Source organism: Oncorhynchus clarkii, unplaced genomic scaffold, assembly GCF_045791955.1.
Source record: "Oncorhynchus clarkii lewisi isolate Uvic-CL-2024 unplaced genomic scaffold, UVic_Ocla_1.0 unplaced_contig_389_pilon_pilon, whole genome shotgun sequence".
NCBI lineage: Eukaryota > Metazoa > Chordata > Actinopteri > Salmoniformes > Salmonidae > Oncorhynchus > Oncorhynchus clarkii.
The window spans coordinates 116,976-124,300 of record NW_027258099.1 but is presented as its reverse complement, the minus strand read 5'-3'; the positions used below and the strand labels follow the sequence as shown (position 1 = coordinate 124,300).

At 39.5% G+C, this 7,325-nt stretch overlaps 1 pseudogene; it reads right to left on the bottom strand.

Annotated features, from left to right (window-relative positions):
* Positions 1 to 1,152: 1,152 nt before the first annotated feature.
* LOC139395376 (zinc finger protein ZFP2-like) lies at positions 1,153 to 6,868 on the bottom strand (annotated as a pseudogene).
* Positions 6,869 to 7,325: the final 457 nt, after the last annotated feature.

Here is a 7,325-nt window from a genome sequence, read left to right as displayed (position 1 = left end):
AATTTCAAATCAAAATCAAATCAAATGTATTTATAAAGCCCTTCGTACATCAGCTGATATCTCAAAGTGCTGTACAGAAACCCAGCTAAAACCCCAAACAGCAAGCAATGCAGGTGTAGAAGCACGGTGGCTAGGAAAAACTCCCTAGAAAGGCCAAAACCTAGGAAGAAACCTAGAGAGGAACCAGGCTATGTGGGGTGGCCAGTCCTCTTCTGGCTGTGCCGTGTGGAGATTATAACAGAACATGGCCAAGATGTTCAAATGTTCATAAATGACCAGCATGGTCCAATAATAATAAGGCAGAACAGTTGAAACTGGAGCAGCAGCACGGCCAGGTGGACTGGGGACAGCAAGGAGTCATCATGTCAGGTAGTCCTGAGGCATGGTCCTAGGGCTCAGGTCCTCCGAGAGAGAGAAAGAGAGAATTAGAGAGAGCACACTTAAATTCACACAGGACACCGGATAAGACGGGAGAAGTACTCCAGATATAACAAACTGACCCTAGCCCCCCGACACATAAACTACTGCAGCATAAATACTGGAGGCTGAGACAGGAGGTCTCAGGCACACACATTTGTTCTTTGCTATTATGGTCATTTGTGTAGAATGTACTTTTCCCCACTCATTCACCCCACCTCTTTACATTGCTTATTTATATTCAGTGGCCTGACTGCATCCAGACTGTCAAAGGCCAATCCTGGTAGATCTGAACCTAATGCAGCTTGGAGTGATCGGATGACAGAAGTCACATTTAGGTGCCAGGTGTAACTGAGGCCATAGACGCTCCATAATGATTACTTTTAATGTTTTATACAATATGACTAAATTTATTTATTTCTGTGTTACAGGGGCAGTCAAGAAATGGAACGGCAAGGCCACAGAACATGACACAAGCAGAGCTGTGGGAGACCACCTCAAGCCCCTGGTAGAGCAGGGGGTGGTGTTTACCACTCCACCACACCTTCAGCTGGCTGGAAAATTAACCCTGATATTTTAAAAGCAGGGCAACAACGTCAATATAATTGTACCCAAAAATTGTCAGTTGGTTGCATAAATAATTATGATTACTAAATGTTACATGAAATGTAAATATGAAATATTTAGTTGCATAGTCTTATTTTCAATGGCTTTTCAATTACATTTTGCTAGGTGTGATATCCCCAATGTCAAAACACAGTTTTAATGTCTCCAAATCAATAACCAATATGCAGAAACAGTTTGGGATAAATTGAAAACCTAAACATAAAATGTGCTATATAGACAAACATCTGCCACAATAATCATATTTCTTGTATTTTTTAAAACAAGCTCCTTATAAACTGCACAAGCACCAAAAACGCTGTTGTTTTGACAAGACGCAATAAATCACAGATATCGATTAGAGGGGAAATTAGGTTGTACGTGCTGTTGAAACTAACACAACTAAAAAAACACATGGAAATGGGAGATATCTTTTACCTCACTGGTTAGAGGACAACCTGCAGAAGAGTCAGCTACATTTTGGAGGGATGCATTTAAATTTAGGAGTCACTAAACAAAGGAACACAACACTTATTTGTTATAACTCATCAATATCATGCTAAAATCATTTGTGCGAGAAGAGAGATGAGGTTGCACGTCCTGTTAAAGCTAACAGCTCAAAAACCACACTGAATTTGGGAGTAATGTGTACATCCCTGGTTAGAGGACAACTTGCAGAAAACAGCTTGATACATTTTGAAGTGTTGCATTTTGATTCAAGTGGATCACGAACGTGGTAAGTGTAACAAAACACATTTTTTGTTAATCACTTTTTGTTAAATAATACTCTTCCATTTCAGAGCCTGGATTTTCCCCCTGAGGCTAATATCCATATCATGTTGAAATCAATAGAACAGGGGACAAATGTTTAGGGTTCTACATTGTGACGTCATTAAAATACTCCTACTACAATGTTAAAACATTCTACATTGTGACATCTTTTCATTGATATCATGAAATAACTAATTAATGTATGTATTTTCTGATGTTTGATCAGAGATCTTTTATTAAAGTATCTCTTGGCACACTGATCACAGCTATAAGGTTTATCTCCTGTGTGTGCTCTCTGGTGTGATACCAGATGGCCAGATTGACCACAACTCTTCCCACATTATTCACAGACAAAAGATTTCTCTCTTGTGTGTATTCTCTGGTGTTGAGTCAGAGTTCTTGATGCAGCAAAACTGTTCCCACATTGACTACAGCTATAAGGTCTCTCCCCTGTGTGTATTCTCTGGTGCACTGTCAGCGCTCCAGATTGGGCAAAACTCTTCCCACATTGACCACAGCTATAAGGTCTCTCTCCTGTGTGTGTTCTCTGGTGCACTCTCAGATCTCCAGATTGACCAAAACTCTTCCCACATTGACCACAACTATAAGGTTTCTCTCCTGTGTGTGTTCTCTGGTGCACTCTCAGATCTCCAGATTGACCAAAACTCTTCCCACATTGACCACAGCTAAAAGGTTTCTCTCCTGTGTGTATTCTCTGGTGCACTGTCAGCGCTCCAGATTGGGCAAAACTCTTCCCACATTCATCACAGCTATAGGATTTCTCTCCTGTGTGTGTTCTCTGGTGTGATATCAGGTTGCATTGTTGAGTAAACCTCTTCCCACATTGAGTACAGCTATAAGGTTTCTCTCCTGTGTGTGTTCTCTGGTGTGATATCAGGCCGGATGGATTAGTAAAACTCTTCCGACATTGAGTACAGCTATAAGGTTTCTCTCCTGTGTGTATTCTCTGGTGTGTTATTAGGCTGCTGAGCTGAGTAAAACTCTTCCCACATTGAGTACAGCTATAAGGTTTCTCTCCTGTGTGTGTTCTCTGGTGTAAAGTCAGAGAGCCAGATGTAGTAAAACTCTTCCCACATTGATCACAGCTATAAGATTTCTCCCCTCTGTGTGTTCGCTGATGAATTGTAATGCCTGATGAGGTGAATCTCTTCCCACAGTCAGAGCAGCAGTGAGTTATCTTCCCTGTGGATCTCTGCAGGTGTTTCTTGGGGGGTTCTGATCTGGAGAGACTCTTCTCTGCCTTGTCAGCATCATGAGGTTGTTGAGGCTCCCCAGAGGATCCACGGTAGTCCCGTCTCTCTCCTGTGTGAACAACAAAGTCAGACAGATGATTAAAGGCCCACAACAGCGGTAATCCACTGTAAAAGGTGATGCCAACAGCGTAGCCATGATGTTGTACAACAATTGTTGTCTGTAATGAATGTACTGATTATTTGACAATGGTCTTAAAATGAGCAAGAATAGTCCTATTTTGTCTTGTTTTCACATTAGTAGTAACATCGATGATTGTAGGCTAGAAATAAGTTATTAAAGTTGTTGAAATCCTAAGAAGTGTGCCAGACAACTTTTGGTCTCCAACATAGGCACCTTTCTGTGTTTGCTAAAATTGCGACACGAGGGCGATGCACATGCAATTTGGTGGTAGAAACTCGTCCCCTAATGAGGAAACCGATAGTTATGGATGTACTATATCTGCCTGGAGCAATAATGGTGAGCAAAGATTTTAGTTTTTCACAATGTATTCTGAATATGAATGGGGGAAAAGTAGGGAAGGGAAGTAACCTCCATTTCCAGGTTGCTTATGAGAGCATTTCACACTACTTTGGATTAGAATTGTAAGGCTCGTTTGAATGTCCTGCTTAAAATCATGTTTGTGTCGTCATCACAAATCAACCGCATTGTATTTAAAAAACACTTCAACCAGTAAAATGCTCTTTTTGCTAGATTTTCCATCAGCCTGACAATGAGGGTTTGAACACTAAGTGTTTGCCAAATTTGCCTATAACATCACCTAACAGAAGCATAGACCTACTGTAGGACCAATAACTTCACCTAACAACAACACAGACCTACAGTAGGACCCATGACTTACAACACAGACCTACTGTAGAACCCATAACTTACAACACAGACCTACTGTAGGACCCTTACAACAGACCGAGGACAATAAATCATTTAATATTTCAGGTGAAACATGGAAACTAAAATGTCTTTGTCATGACATTTCATAACCTGATCACCAGATAATGTTGTGAATAATCCCACTAGGCTACTCTGTAATGTGCTGTCATTCTAAATGTCCTGAATAAAGGAAAATATCTCTGTGTTTTGTACAATAGCCTATCCATCAAGGGACAGTTCTCTACACATTATGAACTCAGTGTCTCTGTGTGCAAACAGACTAACAAGCCCCTACTGTAAATCAAGCAAACACATTATAAACATCAATTTGTTAGGGATGTTGGATCCAACGTGGAGCACGGCATGACTGTCTTTACCAGAGTAATGAATGAAGAAGCACTTTGGTTGTTGTTGCATGTCGTGATGTTTGTTATTCAGAAAATGATTCCCAAGATCCGTATTGAAGTTGAAGTTCATCATATTACAAGCATAACGTTATGACTATAACTACTGTTCCCTGAAGGAGGGAAACTAGGTACAACATACTATTAAATCCACGCCTCGCTGGAAGCCCCGCCTTCTACAGGTGATGAGTGAGGCTTGGATTTATTCCTTAAATTTAATACCGCTCTTCACCGACCCAGGAAGGGGCGGGTTCAAACAGGTGTTGTACCTCGTTTCCCTCCTTCAGGAAAGAGTAATTATAGTCAAAGTTACATTTGGGGATGTCTGATAGTATTTCTGATTGTCTTAACGCACCACTAATGAGTTGTGAAGCTTCTCAAAGTAATTTTTTCTTCACCTCAAACAGCAACAAAGTCTAATCAAAATCAATTGAACTATATAATTTAAACTATCATTATGACATCATGGATCAATTCTAGAATATACTATATAGCCTAGAAACCTGGTTAAACTATCATTATGACATCACGGATCAATTCTAGAATATACTATATATCCTAGAAACCTGGTTAAACTATCATTATGACATCATGGATCAATTCTATAATATACCATATATATCCTAGAAACCTGGTTAAACTATCATTATGACATCATGGATCAATTCTATAATATACTATATAGCCCAGAAACCTGGTTAACCTATCATTATGACATCACGGATCAATTCTAGAATATACCATATAGCCTAGAAACCTGGTTAAACTATCATTATGACATCACGGATCAATTCTAGAATATACTATATATCCTAGAAACCTGGTTAAACTATCATTATGACATCATGGATCAATTCTAGAATATACTATATAGCCTAGAAACCTGGTTAAACTATCATTATGACATCACGGATCAATTCTAGAATATACTATATATCCTAGAAACCTGGTTAAACTATCATTATGACATCACGGATCAATTCTAGAATATACTATATATCCTAGAAACCTGGTTAAACTATCATTATGACATCATGGATCAATTCTATAATATACTATATAGCCCAGAAACCTGGTTAAACTATCATTATGACATCATGGATCAATTCTAGAATATACTATATATCCTAGAAACCTGGTTAAACTATCATTATGACATCATGGATCAATTCTAGAATATACTATATAGCCTCAATCTGTTTAAAACGATCATTTTGACCTCATGGATGTATTCATAGTCTTTGTAATCATAGTGTATTTAATTCAGGGGGAGGCCCTGAGCTGAACTCAAACCTGGGTCCAGTGACTGTCAAGCCAACACCTTATAACTGTTACGCCAAGATGTACGGTTGCTACAATAGATTTCTCTATGCATTTGAGAGTGGTTACACTTCTCCTTACCCCATCCCTCAACTGTTTACCAAACCATGTCTCTGGGCAGCCATTTTCTTCATGTTTAAAAAACCCTCACAACTAATCTGCAGTTGTGACAATAACAAAGCTGTCATTCCACCACTGTTTTGGTAATAAGATGATGGATGGGACTGGAGAAATGTAACTACTCTCAAATTCATAGACAGACCTATGGATGCAAGGACTGACCATCCATGATATCAACATTATAGTTTTAACCATGTTGAGGCTATACAGTGTTGGTTTACATTGTTTCTAAACATTGGAGCAAAAAAAGCTTATTTGGGGTTCTGATGGGGTACACAGTTGAACTAAGCGGCATGTGTTATATTCCTCAATAATCAATAGTTATAAATTAATAATTTAAAAGTAACAAAATGGATGTAGCAATTGCAGATTTCTGCTTTAACACCAAACATCAGTTCAACAACTGCAGAGTTTGTGCCTCTGTTGTTAAGACAGTACTTACTAGTGTTAATCAGGGCCGGTTCATCGTTAGAACCATTGGATGCCTTAAGATGCGTTTGGGAAACCGGGCCCAGATATCCAGGTTCCTCCTCTTCTTTTGATGTAACAGTCATTTCCCACTCCTCCTCTTTCACTCCAAAAACGGAATCCTCCTCTTCTTTTACAGTAACATCCCCCACTTCTTTTACAGTAACATCCTCCTCATCTTTTACAGTAACATCCTCCTCCACTTTTAAAGTAACAACATCCTCCTCCTCTTTTACAGTAACATCCTCCTCCTCGTTCACTCTGAACGTGTCTTTCTCTTCTTCTTTCACAGTAACGGCCCCACCCTCTACTTCTTGTTTTACTGTGATATCCACCTCTTCCTTAGCAGCAGGAGTGTCTTCCTCTTCTTTCAAAGTAACAGCCTCACTCTCTACTTCTTGTTTTACTGTGATATCTTCCTCGTCTTTCACTCTGAACGCGTCCTCCTCTTCTTTCACAGTAAAGGCCCCACTATCTACTTCTTGTTTTACTGTGATATCTTCCTCCTCTTTCACTCTGAACGCGTCCTCCTCTTCTTTCACAGTAAAGGCCCCACTCTCTACTTCTTGATTTACTGTGATATCCTTATCTTCATTAGAAGGAGAGTAGCTTAGTGACCGCATGGTCGGAGATGTTAGCTAGCTAGGCTAATGCTAACTTAACCAGCCCGCTAGCTGACTAATAACAACACTCTAAATATGAAATTAAATCGGATAACTAACTAGACGACAGAAGTGGTTTTAAAAGACAGTGGCTAATAAACACTAAAGCGTCTAAAGATCTTTATTGGTTCGGCTATTTTGTCTAGCAAGCTACCGAGGTGTCTGACTAACTGTTGCTGCTGATGAAAGAAGCGTTCCGTCCACTAGATTATACGTCACACCAACAGCATCGCCTTAAATTCCCAGACCGCCATCTGCTGACTGGAGTGGGTAACGCAGTTGAGTAAAATGTAGATTTTATCTTCAGAGAACAAGTTAAAGTGTAGGAAGCATGAGTTTTTACTCACCAGTGTAACAATACAGTGTGGTTAAAGACTTGGTAAGCTAGTTGTAATCACGATATGGTACCTATAAGAAC